Here is a 19050-nt window from a genome sequence, read left to right as displayed (position 1 = left end):
CAGTGACTGGTGCTACCTTTAACTGCTCACCTGTGAACTTCTCATAAGCTCTTCCCACAATTCTGAGTGGTTGATAACCTGGGAGCGAGGGCCATTGGCCATCATTCGACCTCTTGGTACTAGTGTCAAATTGATCTAAGTTCATACCTTTGCGAGGCATGGTTACTTAATAATTTGAGGAAAGAAATGAAGGTGAAGTCAATGAAAATGGCCTTTGACCCCTAAGTGTACCTCTGCTCTCCTCCAAGATCTTTTTCCCGGCAGTACAAGAAACAAGTGAAATGTGTTATAATTAGTGTTGTGATAATGGCAAGAGTGACTGCAATGGTAACAATCATTGTAAAGTGCACTAATGGACTAGACCATAAGTTGGTGGTTAGCTTCCACATCCTCTTTCTCCGTAATTAACTTCTTTCCCTGGTGTATTGCATGGGTCAAAGTAGTAGAAGCTGGTTGAGTACGGTCCCAATTTCTCATCCCCTTTGCAGGTACAGAAATTAATAAATAAAATAAAAAGTGCTTTGGCCATGTTGTATTCTAGTATTGCTGATGTTCCGTATGGCTAAAAGTTAGTGGAGAGTTGTAGAGTGAAGTGGAGTGTCAAGAGAGTGGAGTAGACTGTCATAGAGTGGAAGAGAGTGTCGTAGAGTCGAGAGTCATAGAGTGAAGTGTCTTGATTGAAGTAAAGTGGCTTGAATGGAGTAGAGTGTCAGAAAGTACAGTGTTGTAGGGTGGAGTGTCATATACTGGAGTGTTGTATAGTGGTGTAGATTGGAATGGCATAGAGTAGAGTACCTTGGAGTAGATTAGCATGGATTGCCAGATAATGGAGTGGCTTATCGTGGAGTGGCTTAGAGTGGAGTGGAATAGAGTGGTGTAGCGCGGAGTACAGTGACACAGAGTAGACTGTCATATAGTGCAGTGCTTTATATATAGTGACGCCTCATAGGGTGGCGTGTGGTTCAGTGGAGAGGAGAGGAGTGGATTAGAGTGGGAGGAGTGGATTGGAGATGAGGGGATTAAAGTGAAGTGGGCTAAAGCGGATCAGACTTTAAGCAAGTAGGTTAAAGTGTATTAAGGTGTGGTGGGTTAAAGTGGAGTAGAGTGAAGTAGAGTGAAGTGGAATAGAGTGGAGTGGATTAAACTGGAGTGGATTAAAGTGGAGTGCAATAGAGTGGATTGGAGTGGAGTGAATAGAGTGGAGTGGATCACAGTGCAGTATATTTAACTGGAGTGGATTATAGTGGAGTAGGTTAGAATGGATTAAAACGGAGTAGATTTGAGTGAGAGGATTGGAGTTGAGTGGATTAGAGTACATTGGAGTCGAGTAAATTAGAGTGTAATGGATTAGGGTGGATTGAATGGATTGGAGGGGATTGGAGTGGAGTGGAGTGTTTTAGGTTGGAGTGAATTGGAGTGGAGCGGGTTAGAGCGGAGTGCACTGGAGAGGATTAGAGTGGAGTGGATTGGATTGGAATGGGTTGGGGTGAATTAGATTAAATTGAAGTGCATTGGAGTATATTAGAGTGGAGTGGCATGGATTAGAGTGGTGTGGAGTGGATTAGAGTGGAATGGATTGGAGCAGATTATTCTGGAGTGAAGTGAATTAAAATGGAGTGGAGTGAATTAGAGTGGAGTGAAGTTGATTGGATTGGACTGGAGTGGATTATAGTGGAGTGGATGAGAGTGGCGTGGATTAGAGTGCATGGAGTAGAGTGGAGTGGATTAGAATACATTGGAGTGGGGTGGGGTAGAGTGGAGAGGATTAGAGTGGAGTGGAATGGATTTGAGAGGAGTGACAGTGTAGTGGATGGAAGTGGATTATATTGAAGTGGAGTGGGTTAGAGTAGAGTGCATCGGAGTGGATTAGATTGGATTGGAATGGATTAGGGTGGATACGACTGGGGCAGATTAAAGTGAAGTGGATTGGAGTTGACAAGTGGATTAGAGTGGAGTTGATTAGAGTGGAGTCATTTGAAGTGGGTTGGAGTGGATTAAAATGAAGGGCATGGGAGTGGAGTATATTGGAGTGGATTAGAGTGGATTGGAGTGGAGTGGATTAGAGTGTGTGGATTAATGTGGAGTGGGTTTGAGTGGATTAGAGTGGGTTGGAGTGGTTTGGAGGGGTTTAGAGTGGAGTGAATTGAAGCAGATTATTCTGGAGCGGAGTGGATTAGAATGGAGTGGAGTGGTTTAAAGTGGAGTGAAGTGGATTAGCCTGGAATGCATTAGAGTGGAGAGGATTGGAGTGGATTATTGTGGAGTGGATTACAGTGGAGTAGATTAAAGTGAAGAGGATTGGATTAGAGTGCATTGGAATGGAGTCAGAGTGTAGTGGATTACAGTGGAATGGATTTGACTGGGTTAGAGTGGAGTGGATTAGAGTAAATTAGAGTGGAATGGATTAAACTGGTGGGGATTGGAGTATGTTAGAGTGGGTTGGAGTGGATTAAAGTGAAATGTTTTTGAGTGGGTTAAAGTGGAGTGAATTAGAGTGTAGTAAAGTGGAGTAGCATAGAGAGAAGGACAAACAAATGCACACACAAAAGGATATTGCTGTCAAGTACAAAGCTCACTGAACTCTGCCCCCAAAAGCACATACTAAAAAAACTGAATGTAACCTTCTGTAATGTAACTTATGCTTATGTAAGCATTCCAATGCCTTATGGTCAGGTGGCATTCACGCTATGAACAAATTGTTATAAAAAAAGAAGACTAGTATCTCAATCAAAGTGTGAGCAGCAGACGGACACTAATTAAAAGAAATCAATTTGTACTTTGTCCATTACCACACAAATAACAGAAGTAACAAAGAAACTGATGCCTGTGACGCTGACAAATTAGAAGACAGTTAGGAAGAGTGATAATGATGCTGACCAATGGGAAGTAATGGGCAGACTAAGGGGGTTATTACAACTTTGGAGGAGGTGTTAATCCGTCCCAAAAGTGACGGTAAAGTGACGGATATACCACCTGCCGTATTACGAGTTCCATAGGATATAATGGACTCGTAATACTGCTGGTACTGCTGGCTCGAGCTCACAAGTGACACCAGTGCATACGCTCAGCCCCTGGCTCGAGCTAACAAGTGACACCAGTGCATGCACTCTGCCTGCTGGCTCGAGCTAACAAGTGACACCAGTGCATGCGCGCTGCCTCCAGGCTCGAGCTCACAAGTGACACTAGTGCATGCGCTCTGCCTGCTGGCTCCAGCTAACAAGTGACACCAGTGCATGCGCACTGCCTCCATACTCGAGCTCACAAGTGACACCAGCGCATGCGCGCTGCCTCCAGGCTCGAGCTCACAAGTGACACTAGTGCATGCGCTCTGCCTGCTGGCTCCAGCTAACAAGGGACACCAGTGCATGCGCACTGCCTCCATACTCGAGCTCACAAGTGACACCAGTGCATGCGCGCTGCCTCCAGGCTCGAGCTCACAAGTGACACTAGTGCATGCGCTCTGCCTGCTGGCTCCAGCTAACAAGTGACACCAGTGCATGCGCGCTGCCTCCTGGCTTGGGCTCACAAGTGACACCAGTGCATGCTCTCTGCCTCCTGGCTCGAGCTCACAAGTGACACCAGTGCATGCGCGTTGCCTCCAGGCTCGAGCTCACAAGTGACACCAGTGCATGAGCTCTGCCTGCTGGCTCGAGCTAACAAGTGACACCAGTGCATGCGCTCTGCCTGCTGGCTCGAGCTCACAAGTGACACCACTGCATGCGCTCTGCCTGCTGGCTCCAGCTAACAAGTGACACCAGTGCATGTGCGCTGCCTCCAGGCTCGAGCTCACAAGTGACACCAGTGCATGCGCTCTGCCTGTTGGCTCGAGCTCACAAGTGACACCAGTGCATGCGCTCTGCCTGCTGGCTCGAGCTAACAAGTGACACCAGTGCATGCGCTCTGCCTGCTGGCTCGAGCTAACAAGTGACACCAGTGCATGCGCTCTGCCCGCTGGCTCGAGCTCACAAGTGACACCAATGCATGCGCTCTGCCCGCTGGCACGAGCTCACAAGTGACGCCAGTGCATGCGCTCTGCCTGCTGGCTCCAGCTAAAAAATTACACCAGTGAATGTGCGCTGCTTCCATGCTCGAGCTCACAAGTGACACCAATGCATGTGCTCTGCCTCCAGGCTCGAGCTCACAAGTGACACCAGTGCATGTGCTCTGCCTCCAGGCTCGAGCTCACAAGTGACACCATGTGCCATGTGAGCAATGTCTGAGTGCAGGCTGGAAGATGTGTGAGTGTGTATGGTGAACAGTGTGCAGGATTAGGGTGAGTGTTTTGTGTGTAGGGTGAGGGACGCGTCAGTGCAGGGTGGCAAGTGTTGGAGTGTGCAAGGTGAGATGTGGCAAAGTGAAGACTGAGTGGTCAGTATGAGTAGTGTTTCAGTGGTGTGTGAGTGCTTACTCTGTGAGTAGCGTCTGGGTCAAGGATGCCCGGTGTTTGTGTCAGAAGCGGGTGAGTGCAGGTTGGGCAGCGGGTGCGAGCAGAGTGTGAGCTGTAGGAGTGCCAGGGACACAGTGTGTGGCTACAGGGTCAGCACAGGGTGAGTGGAGGTGAGTGTGGGCAGGGTGAACAGTTTGCGAGTGTAAGGTGAGTGGTGTGCCTGTGTGACTGCAGAAAGAACAGAGGGGGAGATTTACAAACATTTACAGAAAAGGCACAGGAGCAGCACAGCAGCCAAAAATGCTGAGTTGCGTTGAGTGACAGGAAGGGAGCCTGAGAGCGCCATGTCGACGAACATATGGCTCTCTCCTCCCCTCTCCTTAACGCCGGCTCTAATTTCAGCTGCCCTGCGCCACGCACACACCTTTGCGCCGTAGTTGAAGTATTTGTGCATGAGCAAAGCATAGAATTTGTACTTGTAGGGTACTGTTCCAGTACAAAATACTATGCTTAGACACACTTCAAAACTTTTCCTACTTTGCGTGCTGCACAGTGCCGCACGCATGCACAGTCGGAAAATAAAAGAGAAATTAAAATATTTATCCCACTAACGCCTGCTTTCAAATGGAGTTAACTTTGGTGCAAAACACTGTCTAATGTTTATAGATAGGGTTTTGTGTCAAAAGGCATGGGTGGTTGCATGGGAATGCCCATGTTACATCCACTTGCTTCCAAGTAACATTTAGGGTACTTTCCAGTGCAAAACAAGTTTTGCACTAGAAAGTAAATTAGGAAAAAACATTTTCTAACCCAGTGCAAAATGTCTGTAAATCTCCCCTCCCGTGCCTGTCACCTTTGATGTAAATTCCCTTAGGTACCGCGAGTGAGTGGGGGCAGAAGGTGGATTTTAGTACTTGCGCAGGATTCAGGGCATTCTCTCTCTGCTGCTAGTTTGCACTGGACTGCTCTGATCTTAGGTGCCAATGCTTGGCTTGGAGAACGAAAGCGTCGTCCATCTGGGTCTCCCTGCCAAAGAGATACCACTCAAGTTCCAAGTTTATTTGGTTTTAATATTAGCTTTACATAAAAGCTAACAAAACGTGAAAACACAATATTAACTTCAGATTTATATATTTTAAAAGGGATACAAATACAGAAAATTCCAATATAGGGTTGCCACCCGGCGTGATTTTCACCTAAGGGGCCTCATTGACGCTGTGCCACCCAGTTGCTCAGATTTCAGCTCTTTTACCCCGCTTAAAGCCACTCTCACTTGACTCATTTCAGCTTTAGATTACCCATCAGGCCCCTGGCAGGGGCGTAGCTGCCAATGGTGCAGCAGGTGAGGTGGCACCAAGCCCATTAAAGCCTGACAATGCTGTATTTTGCTACCCCAAAAATAGGCAAAGGGTCCATTTTCCTTGCTTATACCAGGGTGCCCAGCATCCTTGCAACAGTACTGCCTGATTACAGAAGAAAAATCATTAAGGCCCATATTTATACTTTTTTAGCGCTGAATTTGCGTCAATTTTTAACGCAAAAGCAGCGCAAACTTGCAAAATACAATTGTATTTTGTACGTTTGCGCCGTTTTTGTGTCAAAAAGTGGTACAAATGCGGCGCTAAAAAAGTATAAAAATGGGCCTAAGATTCCACAACTTACACAGTAATGCCATCACTAGAGGGGCACTCAGTCTGTCTATGTCAAGAGCTGTGTTCTGGGCTAGTTGTGACATGTCCGCAGAGCTGAAAACTTGCATATGGAATAGGGAAGAAAGAAAGAAACAATAATTGACACACTGCTCATGGGCTGACTAAAAGATAAACATATGTGAAAACTAGCTTGATGTCTAAAAAATATGAAGAATTTCTGAAGAAAATGTGTTCAGCATCAGCAGTTACTGCAAGAGATGTTGAAGCATTTCTTCAAAACAGGCAAAGAAAATAGCATACCCATTCAAAACACCTTATATATAATAATGTGTCATATCTATGCAGTCATTTGTATATAATTATATTACAAATGGCATTTTATAGTGTTTTGTTTGTATGGTACCTTTTCTCTTGCACTTCATAGCCCTGACGTGGCAGCAGCGCGCTCCGATTTGCTTCGTATTGCTAAGGGCCCCTTGACAGGTGAAAGGAGGCTGGATATTACTGCGACAATACAAACTAGGGGGCAGTTTTACTAAGGACTTGCCTTGTCCTTGCGTGATGCCAGTCGTTTTAAGATAGGACAAGTACATGTCTGGGATTTACAAAGACATGCAAAGTCACTTTGGGCCCGATTTGAGGAAAGGGGTGCTGCACCCAGTGCAGCGCCACTTTCCTTGCGCCCCTTAGAGCTCCCCTAACGCCACCATGTGTGCGTCGTATCTAAGATACAACACAACATTGCAATAGCTAGGGAACTTGCAACAAAATTGTTGACACTAGTTTGGCACTTTGCAGGATTAGCGTAAAAAATGTTGATGCTAATCCTGCAAAGCCCTTTGAGGCCCACTGTAAACAATGATGTGTCTCCTTTTAACACCTGCTCTGAGCAGGAATTAAAATTGCCCAAAAAAATGACGCAAAAAAATCTCTTCGATTTCTTCGCATCATTTTTTCGGCCCCGCTAATGGGGGAACACCCGCTTTGCATACATTATGCTTGGCTCAGGCATAATGTAGCGCAAAGGGTTACAAAGTGGTGTAATGCATTCATTGCACACCACGTTGTCAATTCAGCACGGCAATTTTGGCCTCGTTGGGACTCAGGGTAAAAAAAATGATGCTAATGTGGCGCAAGGAGGCGCTAGGGGCTCTTAAATCAGCCCCTTTGTGTGGCTTTTCTAGGTTTAGTAAATACAAAGTAAACCAAGGCCCCGCATAGCGCTGCCTTGCATTACTTTGCGCCGGGTAGGCATTTTTATACTTTTTTCAGTGCCGCATTTGGACCGCACCCAGCACCAGAACCCCTGGAACCCGCACCCCCCGCAACGCCAGACTGCACTACGACGCAAGCACCCTCCACGCACTCAACACCAGACGAGACCACCCCTGCTACCGGGCCACCCCGAAACGCACCAAGGGGCCTTTCACCTGCCGGAACTGCAGATTCACTAGCATCCAACCCTCCACACCACCAGCCAGAGAACCCAACCACCTCCGCTGCATCCTCCTCAACACCCGCTCCACTCGCAAGCACGCCATCGAACTCTGGGACCTCCTAGACTCCACCGCCCCTGACGGAGACCTGGCTGAACGCCACCTCAGCACCAGACATCGCCATAGCCATCCCACAGGGCTACAAGATCTCCCGCAGAGACCGCACCAACGGAGTGGGAGGAGGAATCGCCATCATCCACAAAGACTCCATCAAAATCTCAACAAACACCGATGACACCCTCACCACCGCCGAGCACATGCACTTCCAGATCCACACCGACCCCAACACCACCCTCAGAGGAACTCTCATCTACAGACCTCCCGGACCCCGCCCACAGTTCAGTGACATCATCGCCGACCTCATCAGCACCCACGCCCTCGCTTCCACGGACTACATCCTCCTCGGGGACCTGAACTTCCACCTCGAGAACAACAACGACGCCAACTCCACCGCCCTGATCGACAACCTCGCCAACCTCGGACTCAAACAGCTCGTAACAACACCTACTCATGCCACTGGACACATGCTCGACCCCATCTTCTCTGTAAGCCCCCACGTCTCCTTCAACCACACCACCGAACCACACTGGACCGACCACAGATGCGTCCACTTCACCTTCAGAAAACCCACCACACACCACCGCACCCAACAGCTACCACGCCGCTGCTGGGGCAAGGTCACCGTGGACCAACTGACTACCGCCCTCGCCCTGAGACCACCCACCGACCCCACCGACCTAGACACCGCCGCGACCAACCTCACACAGTGGATCAACGACTGCGCCAACACCCTCGCCCCTCTCAAGACCTCTACAACCAACCACACCAACAAGAAAGCCACCTGGTTCACCGAGGACCTCCGGATCTCCAAGCACACCTGTCGGAAGCTGGAGAAGAAATGGCTCCACGACCGATCACCAGACAACCACACAGCTCTCAAGAGCGCCACCCGCAGACACCACCAACTCATCAGGACCGCCAAGAAGACCGCCTTCAAGGACCACCTAGACAACAACGCACACAACACCAAAGAGCTCTTCAGCATCGTGAAAGAACTCTCCAACCCCAGCTCCAACACCAACGACATCCCGCCATCTCAAGACCTGTGCGACTCCCTGGCCAACTTCTTCCACCGCAAGATCACCGACATCCACGACAGCTTCAACCCCGACCCCCCCCCCGCACCCACCACCGAGTCCACCACCCCTACGACTACCACTCGCACCAGTCGCCTGACCATCTGGTCCAGCGTCAGCGACGAAGACACCATCAAAACAATGAACTCCATCCACTCCGGATCCCCATCGGACCCCTGCCCTCACCACGTCTTCAACAAAGCCAGCGCAACCATCGCGCCCCACCTCCGGAAAACAATCAACTGTTCCTTCGAGACAGCAACCTTCCCAGAAAGCTGGAAGCACGCCGAGATCAACGCCCTTCTGAAGAAGCCAAAGGCGGACCCCAAGGACCTCAAGAACTTCCGGCCCATCTCCCTGCTCCCTTTCCCGGCAAAAGTGACCGAGAAGATTGTCAACAAACAGCTGACCCGCTACCTCGAAGTTAACAACATCCTGGACCCTTCCCAATCCGGTTTTCGCAGTAACTACAGCACCGAGACCGCCCTCATCGCCGCCACTGACGACATCCGGACCCTGATGGACAAAGGAGAAACAGCCGCCCTCATCCTCCTGGACCTATCAGCAGCCTTTGACACGGTCTGCCACCGCACCCTATCAGCACGCCTCCATGACGCCGGTATCCAAGAGAAGGCCCTGGCCTGGACCACATCCTTCCTCTCCGGCAGAACCCAGAGCGTCCGCCTCCCACCCTTCCGCTCCAAAACCACCGAGATCATCTGCGGCGTCCCACAGGGATCCTCCCTCATCCCGACACTGTTCAATATCTACATGGCCCCCCTCGCCCACGTCGCACGACAACACAACCTCAACATCATCTCCTACGCCAACGACACCCAGCTGATCATATCCCTCACCGAAGATCCCCACACCGCCAAAGCTAACCTCCACCGAGGAATGAAGTCCGTAGCCGACTGGATGAAGGACAGCAGACTGAAGCTGAACTCAGACAAGACGGAGGTCCTCATTCTCGGACCCACCCCATCAGCCTGGGACGACTCTTGGTGGCCCACGTCACTAGGCACAGCCCCGGAACCCACGGACCACGCACGCAACCTGGGGGTCATCCTCGACTCCACTCTCTCCATGACCAGGCAAGTCAACGCCGTCTCTGCGTTCTGCTTCAACACCCTCCGTATACTCCGCAGGATCTTCAAGTGGATCCCCCTCGACACGAGAAAAAACGTTACCCAGGCCCTCATCACCAACAGTCTCGACTACGGGAACGCCCTCTACTCAGGAACTACAAACAACCTCCTGAGACGACTCCAACGCATCCAGAATGCCTCGGCCCGACTCATCCTCGATGTCCCCCGCCGCAGCCACATCACACTCCACCTGAGAGGCCTGCACTGGCTCCCCGTCAACAAAAGGATCACCTTCAAGCTCCTGATCCACGCACACAAAGCACTGCACAACACCCGACCCACCTACCTCAACAACCGACTCAGCTTCCACACCCCCACCCGAAGCCTCTGCTCAGCCAACCTCGCCCTCGCCACAGTCCCCTGCATCCGAAAATCCACCGCCGGTGGCAGATCCTTCTCCTTCCTAGCCACCAAGACCTGGAACACTCTCCCCACCATCCTACGACAGACCCAGGACCTGCTGGCCTTCAGGAGACTCCTCAAGACCTGGCTCTTCGACCAGTAGCACCTCCTCCCCCAGCGCCTTGAGACCCTCGCGGGTATGTAGCGCGTTTTACAAATGCAGTGATTGATTGATTGACTCTTCAGGTGATTTACCCTCTTTTGGAACAACCACCATGGTGGCCAATCTTTAATCTAACGCAAGTTGGCCTTCTCTCTTTGCCTTGGAGTACATGTGAAGCATGTATGGCGTAAGTTTGGTGGCCATGCGTTTATAGAGTTCTATAATAAATCCGTTAGATCCCATGGCCTTCAAAATTGTTTGCTCCTCATCACTTTCACTGTTTTAGTGGGATCTGTTTCTGCCTCTAGCTCCTGTTGGTGCTCCAGTGAGATTCGAGGTAGCCGTACATCTCGAAGGAAATCGCAGACTTTGCTTTGGACCTAGTAGTCGTGGGCGAGTATACTGAGATGTAGTACCTTGCATATTTTTCTGGTATCTCTGAGTCCCTTTAACCGCTGTCTGTTGGGCATTTGTGATCTCAGGGACCCAGTTGGTCTTAAGGTCTCTCTGCTCTAGCCATGCTAGCAGTTGTCCCCATCTCATATAGGCAACGCTGTGACACCATAAAAATGACCTGCTCAGTGTCCTCTGCTATTTGTCGATATTCCTTGTGTTTAAGACCAAGTCTGTGCTTCTCTATCTCATCCCTTTGGGGGGGTAAGATGAAGTTCCATCTCTAGAATATCCCTTTGTAGCTCTTCCATTTTCTTCTTTTTCCCTTTACTTTTTCTGCGACAGCACCCGTCCCCTTGCCACAGCTTTATAGGCTTCAAATAGTGTTAATGCAGAAACTACAGTTTCCTCATTTTCAGCCGATGTTGAAGATTTATCAACATTTGTGATAATGAAATTCCACTTGTCCAAGACCAACTCACAAATGTTCTTGTTGAAACTAGAGGCATTGATTCGTTCCCTTTAAAACAAACAAAACTTTCAAGTCGTTGATGTTGGATTCTTTTAGTTTCCTTTACTGTGTTCATCTTTTTTTCTTCATTACTATCCCCCCTATGCTTTTTCCTGGAGATTCTTTCTCACAAGCGGCACTGTTCCTAGTTTAGGACCTTGTTGAGGATTTGCATTGTTGTTTAACAGTTAAGGGTCTTTGCTTTGTCTGAGTTTCTGGTATAATAATCATGTCTATGCCCCTTGTGTTGTCAATTTGTCTTCCAAGGTCACAGCCTCCCAAGCTGCTCTCCATTCGTGGTCTTCTGCTCCAACATGAAGGTCACAATTTCCTTTTAGCTACTGAGTTATCTCTACATCTTATATTCGGGGATTTAGTACCACCTGCCCCGTTTACCAGACTTTCTTTTGTAGAGGATTTATCACTTGTGCTCCTGCCCATGGTGGACATGATAACAGGTAGATCCAGTAGTCAGTGACTGGTGCTACCTTTAACTGCTCACCTGTGAACTTCTCATAAGCTCTTCCCACAATTCTGAGTGGTTGATAACCTGGGAGCGAGGGCCATTGGCCATCATTCGACCTCTTGGTACTAGTGTCAAATTGATCTAAGTTCATACCTTTGCGAGGCATGGTTACTTAATAATTTGAGGAAAGAAATGAAGGTGAAGTCAATGAAAATGGCCTTTGACCCCTAAGTGTACCTCTGCTCTCCTCCAAGATCTTTTTCCCGGCAGTACAAGAAACAAGTGAAATGTGTTATAATTAGTGTTGTGATAATGGCAAGAGTGACTGCAATGGTAACAATCATTGTAAAGTGCACTAATGGACTAGACCATAAGTTGGTGGTTAGCTTCCACATCCTCTTTCTCCGTAATTAACTTCTTTCCCTGGTGTATTGCATGGGTCAAAGTAGTAGAAGCTGGTTGAGTACGGTCCCAATTTCTCATCCCCTTTGCAGGTACAGAAATTAATAAATAAAATAAAAAGTGCTTTGGCCATGTTGTATTCTAGTATTGCTGATGTTCCGTATGGCTAAAAGTTAGTGGAGAGTTGTAGAGTGAAGTGGAGTGTCAAGAGAGTGGAGTAGACTGTCATAGAGTGGAAGAGAGTGTCGTAGAGTCGAGAGTCATAGAGTGAAGTGTCTTGATTGAAGTAAAGTGGCTTGAATGGAGTAGAGTGTCAGAAAGTACAGTGTTGTAGGGTGGAGTGTCATATACTGGAGTGTTGTATAGTGGTGTAGATTGGAATGGCATAGAGTAGAGTACCTTGGAGTAGATTAGCATGGATTGCCAGATAATGGAGTGGCTTATCGTGGAGTGGCTTAGAGTGGAGTGGAATAGAGTGGTGTAGCGCGGAGTACAGTGACACAGAGTAGACTGTCATATAGTGCAGTGCTTTATATATAGTGACGCCTCATAGGGTGGCGTGTGGTTCAGTGGAGAGGAGAGGAGTGGATTAGAGTGGGAGGAGTGGATTGGAGATGAGGGGATTAAAGTGAAGTGGGCTAAAGCGGATCAGACTTTAAGCAAGTAGGTTAAAGTGTATTAAGGTGTGGTGGGTTAAAGTGGAGTAGAGTGAAGTAGAGTGAAGTGGAATAGAGTGGAGTGGATTAAACTGGAGTGGATTAAAGTGGAGTGCAATAGAGTGGATTGGAGTGGAGTGAATAGAGTGGAGTGGATCACAGTGCAGTATATTTAACTGGAGTGGATTATAGTGGAGTAGGTTAGAATGGATTAAAACGGAGTAGATTTGAGTGAGAGGATTGGAGTTGAGTGGATTAGAGTACATTGGAGTCGAGTAAATTAGAGTGTAATGGATTAGGGTGGATTGAATGGATTGGAGGGGATTGGAGTGGAGTGGAGTGTTTTAGGTTGGAGTGAATTGGAGTGGAGCGGGTTAGAGCGGAGTGCACTGGAGAGGATTAGAGTGGAGTGGATTGGATTGGAATGGGTTGGGGTGAATTAGATTAAATTGAAGTGCATTGGAGTATATTAGAGTGGAGTGGCATGGATTAGAGTGGTGTGGAGTGGATTAGAGTGGAATGGATTGGAGCAGATTATTCTGGAGTGAAGTGAATTAAAATGGAGTGGAGTGAATTAGAGTGGAGTGAAGTTGATTGGATTGGACTGGAGTGGATTATAGTGGAGTGGATGAGAGTGGCGTGGATTAGAGTGCATGGAGTAGAGTGGAGTGGATTAGAATACATTGGAGTGGGGTGGGGTAGAGTGGAGAGGATTAGAGTGGAGTGGAATGGATTTGAGAGGAGTGACAGTGTAGTGGATGGAAGTGGATTATATTGAAGTGGAGTGGGTTAGAGTAGAGTGCATCGGAGTGGATTAGATTGGATTGGAATGGATTAGGGTGGATACGACTGGGGCAGATTAAAGTGAAGTGGATTGGAGTTGACAAGTGGATTAGAGTGGAGTTGATTAGAGTGGAGTCATTTGAAGTGGGTTGGAGTGGATTAAAATGAAGGGCATGGGAGTGGAGTATATTGGAGTGGATTAGAGTGGATTGGAGTGGAGTGGATTAGAGTGTGTGGATTAATGTGGAGTGGGTTTGAGTGGATTAGAGTGGGTTGGAGTGGTTTGGAGGGGTTTAGAGTGGAGTGAATTGAAGCAGATTATTCTGGAGCGGAGTGGATTAGAATGGAGTGGAGTGGTTTAAAGTGGAGTGAAGTGGATTAGCCTGGAATGCATTAGAGTGGAGAGGATTGGAGTGGATTATTGTGGAGTGGATTACAGTGGAGTAGATTAAAGTGAAGAGGATTGGATTAGAGTGCATTGGAATGGAGTCAGAGTGTAGTGGATTACAGTGGAATGGATTTGACTGGGTTAGAGTGGAGTGGATTAGAGTAAATTAGAGTGGAATGGATTAAACTGGTGGGGATTGGAGTATGTTAGAGTGGGTTGGAGTGGATTAAAGTGAAATGTTTTTGAGTGGGTTAAAGTGGAGTGAATTAGAGTGTAGTAAAGTGGAGTAGCATAGAGAGAAGGACAAACAAATGCACACACAAAAGGATATTGCTGTCAAGTACAAAGCTCACTGAACTCTGCCCCCAAAAGCACATACTAAAAAAACTGAATGTAACCTTCTGTAATGTAACTTATGCTTATGTAAGCATTCCAATGCCTTATGGTCAGGTGGCATTCACGCTATGAACAAATTGTTATAAAAAAAGAAGACTAGTATCTCAATCAAAGTGTGAGCAGCAGACGGACACTAATTAAAAGAAATCAATTTGTACTTTGTCCATTACCACACAAATAACAGAAGTAACAAAGAAACTGATGCCTGTGACGCTGACAAATTAGAAGACAGTTAGGAAGAGTGATAATGATGCTGACCAATGGGAAGTAATGGGCAGACTAAGGGGGTTATTACAACTTTGGAGGAGGTGTTAATCCGTCCCAAAAGTGACGGTAAAGTGACGGATATACCACCTGCCGTATTACGAGTTCCATAGGATATAATGGACTCGTAATACTGCTGGTACTGCTGGCTCGAGCTCACAAGTGACACCAGTGCATACGCTCAGCCCCTGGCTCGAGCTAACAAGTGACACCAGTGCATGCACTCTGCCTGCTGGCTCGAGCTAACAAGTGACACCAGTGCATGCGCGCTGCCTCCAGGCTCGAGCTCACAAGTGACACTAGTGCATGCGCTCTGCCTGCTGGCTCCAGCTAACAAGTGACACCAGTGCATGCGCACTGCCTCCATACTCGAGCTCACAAGTGACACCAGCGCATGCGCGCTGCCTCCAGGCTCGAGCTCACAAGTGACACTAGTGCATGCGCTCTGCCTGCTGGCTCCAGCTAACAAGGGACACCAGTGCATGCGCACTGCCTCCATACTCGAGCTCACAAGTGACACCAGTGCATGCGCGCTGCCTCCAGGCTCGAGCTCACAAGTGACACTAGTGCATGCGCTCTGCCTGCTGGCTCCAGCTAACAAGTGACACCAGTGCATGCGCGCTGCCTCCTGGCTTGGGCTCACAAGTGACACCAGTGCATGCTCTCTGCCTCCTGGCTCGAGCTCACAAGTGACACCAGTGCATGCGCGTTGCCTCCAGGCTCGAGCTCACAAGTGACACCAGTGCATGAGCTCTGCCTGCTGGCTCGAGCTAACAAGTGACACCAGTGCATGCGCTCTGCCTGCTGGCTCGAGCTCACAAGTGACACCACTGCATGCGCTCTGCCTGCTGGCTCCAGCTAACAAGTGACACCAGTGCATGTGCGCTGCCTCCAGGCTCGAGCTCACAAGTGACACCAGTGCATGCGCTCTGCCTGTTGGCTCGAGCTCACAAGTGACACCAGTGCATGCGCTCTGCCTGCTGGCTCGAGCTAACAAGTGACACCAGTGCATGCGCTCTGCCTGCTGGCTCGAGCTAACAAGTGACACCAGTGCATGCGCTCTGCCCGCTGGCTCGAGCTCACAAGTGACACCAATGCATGCGCTCTGCCCGCTGGCACGAGCTCACAAGTGACGCCAGTGCATGCGCTCTGCCTGCTGGCTCCAGCTAAAAAATTACACCAGTGAATGTGCGCTGCTTCCATGCTCGAGCTCACAAGTGACACCAATGCATGTGCTCTGCCTCCAGGCTCGAGCTCACAAGTGACACCAGTGCATGTGCTCTGCCTCCAGGCTCGAGCTCACAAGTGACACCATGTGCCATGTGAGCAATGTCTGAGTGCAGGCTGGAAGATGTGTGAGTGTGTATGGTGAACAGTGTGCAGGATTAGGGTGAGTGTTTTGTGTGTAGGGTGAGGGACGCGTCAGTGCAGGGTGGCAAGTGTTGGAGTGTGCAAGGTGAGATGTGGCAAAGTGAAGACTGAGTGGTCAGTATGAGTAGTGTTTCAGTGGTGTGTGAGTGCTTACTCTGTGAGTAGCGTCTGGGTCAAGGATGCCCGGTGTTTGTGTCAGAAGCGGGTGAGTGCAGGTTGGGCAGCGGGTGCGAGCAGAGTGTGAGCTGTAGGAGTGCCAGGGACACAGTGTGTGGCTACAGGGTCAGCACAGGGTGAGTGGAGGTGAGTGTGGGCAGGGTGAACAGTTTGCGAGTGTAAGGTGAGTGGTGTGCCTGTGTGACTGCAGAAAGAACAGAGGGGGAGATTTACAAACATTTACAGAAAAGGCACAGGAGCAGCACAGCAGCCAAAAATGCTGAGTTGCGTTGAGTGACAGGAAGGGAGCCTGAGAGCGCCATGTCGACGAACATATGGCTCTCTCCTCCCCTCTCCTTAACGCCGGCTCTAATTTCAGCTGCCCTGCGCCACGCACACACCTTTGCGCCGTAGTTGAAGTATTTGTGCATGAGCAAAGCATAGAATTTGTACTTGTAGGGTACTGTTCCAGTACAAAATACTATGCTTAGACACACTTCAAAACTTTTCCTACTTTGCGTGCTGCACAGTGCCGCACGCATGCACAGTCGGAAAATAAAAGAGAAATTAAAATATTTATCCCACTAACGCCTGCTTTCAAATGGAGTTAACTTTGGTGCAAAACACTGTCTAATGTTTATAGATAGGGTTTTGTGTCAAAAGGCATGGGTGGTTGCATGGGAATGCCCATGTTACATCCACTTGCTTCCAAGTAACATTTAGGGTACTTTCCAGTGCAAAACAAGTTTTGCACTAGAAAGTAAATTAGGAAAAAACATTTTCTAACCCAGTGCAAAATGTCTGTAAATCTCCCCTCCCGTGCCTGTCACCTTTGATGTAAATTCCCTTAGGTACCGCGAGTGAGTGGGGGCAGAAGGTGGATTTTAGTACTTGCGCAGGATTCAGGGCATTCTCTCTCTGCTGCTAGTTTGCACTGGACTGCTCTGATCTTAGGTGCCAATGCTTGGCTTGGAGAACGAAAGCGTCGTCCATCTGGGTCTCCCTGCCAAAGAGATACCACTCAAGTTCCAAGTTTATTTGGTTTTAATATTAGCTTTACATAAAAGCTAACAAAACGTGAAAACACAATATTAACTTCAGATTTATATATTTTAAAAGGGATACAAATACAGAAAATTCCAATATAGGGTTGCCACCCGGCGTGATTTTCACCTAAGGGGCCTCATTGACGCTGTGCCACCCAGTTGCTCAGATTTCAGCTCTTTTACCCCGCTTAAAGCCACTCTCACTTGACTCATTTCAGCTTTAGATTACCCATCAGGCCCCTGGCAGGGGCGTAGCTGCCAATGGTGCAGCAGGTGAGGTGGCACCAAGCCCATTAAAGCCTGACAATGCTGTATTTTGCTACCCCAAAAATAGGCAAAGGGTCCATTTTCCTTGCTTATACCAGGGTGCCCAGCATCCTTGCAACAGTACTGCCTGATTACAGAAGAAAAATCATTAAGGCCCATATTTATACTTTTTTAGCGCTGAATTTGCGTCAATTTTTAACGCAAAAGCAGCGCAAACTTGCAAAATACAATTGTATTTTGTACGTTTGCGCCGTTTTTGTGTCAAAAAGTGGTACAAATGCGGCGCTAAAAAAGTATAAAAATGGGCCTAAGATTCCACAACTTACACAGTAATGCCATCACTAGAGGGGCACTCAGTCTGTCTATGTCAAGAGCTGTGTTCTGGGCTAGTTGTGACATGTCCGCAGAGCTGAAAACTTGCATATGGAATAGGGAAGAAAGAAAGAAACAATAATTGACACACTGCTCATGGGCTGACTAAAAGATAAACATATGTGAAAACTAGCTTGATGTCTAAAAAATATGAAGAATTTCTGAAGAAAATGTGTTCAGCATCAGCAGTTACTGCAAGAGATGTTGAAGCATTTCTTCAAAACAGGCAAAGAAAATAGCATACCCATTCAAAACACCTTATATATAATAATGTGTCATATCTATGCAGTCATTTGTATATAATTATATTACAAATGGCATTTTATAGTGTTTTGTTTGTATGGTACCTTTTCTCTTGCACTTCATAGCCCTGACGTGGCAGCAGCGCGCTCCGATTTGCTTCGTATTGCTAAGGGCCCCTTGACAGGTGAAAGGAGGCTGGATATTACTGCGACAATACAAACTAGGGGGCAGTTTTACTAAGGACTTGCCTTGTCCTTGCGTGATGCCAGTCGTTTTAAGATAGGACAAGTACATGTCTGGGATTTACAAAGACATGCAAAGTCACTTTGGGCCCGATTTGAGGAAAGGGGTGCTGCACCCAGTGCAGCGCCACTTTCCTTGCGCCCCTTAGAGCTCCCCTAACGCCACCATGTGTGCGTCGTATCTAAGATACAACACAACATTGCAATAGCTAGGGAACTTGCAACAAAATTGTTGACACTAGTTTGGCACTTTGCAGGATTAGCGTAAAAAATGTTGATGCTAATCCTGCAAAGCCCTTTGAGGCCCACTGTAAACAATGATGTGTCTCCTTTTAACACCTGCTCTGAGCAGGAATTAAAATTGCCCAAAAAAATGACGCAAAAAAATCTCTTCGATTTCTTCGCATCATTTTTTCGGCCCCGCTAATGGGGGAACACCCGCTTTGCATACATTATGCTTGGCTCAGGCATAATGTAGCGCAAAGGGTTACAAAGTGGTGTAATGCATTCATTGCACACCACGTTGTCAATTCAGCACGGCAATTTTGGCCTCGTTGGGACTCAGGGTAAAAAAAATGATGCTAATGTGGCGCAAGGAGGCGCTAGGGGCTCTTAAATCAGCCCCTTTGTGTGGCTTTTCTAGGTTTAGTAAATACAAAGTAAACCAAGGCCCCGCATAGCGCTGCCTTGCATTACTTTGCGCCGGGTAGGCATTTTTATACTTTTTTCAGTGCCGCATTTGGACCGCACCCAGCACCAGAACCCCTGGA

This window comes from Pleurodeles waltl, chromosome 7 (genome assembly GCF_031143425.1).
Source record: "Pleurodeles waltl isolate 20211129_DDA chromosome 7, aPleWal1.hap1.20221129, whole genome shotgun sequence".
In the NCBI taxonomy this organism is placed as follows: domain Eukaryota; kingdom Metazoa; phylum Chordata; class Amphibia; order Caudata; family Salamandridae; genus Pleurodeles; species Pleurodeles waltl.
The sequence above is the reverse complement of the archived record's forward strand: the minus strand, read 5'-3'. Positions refer to the sequence as shown.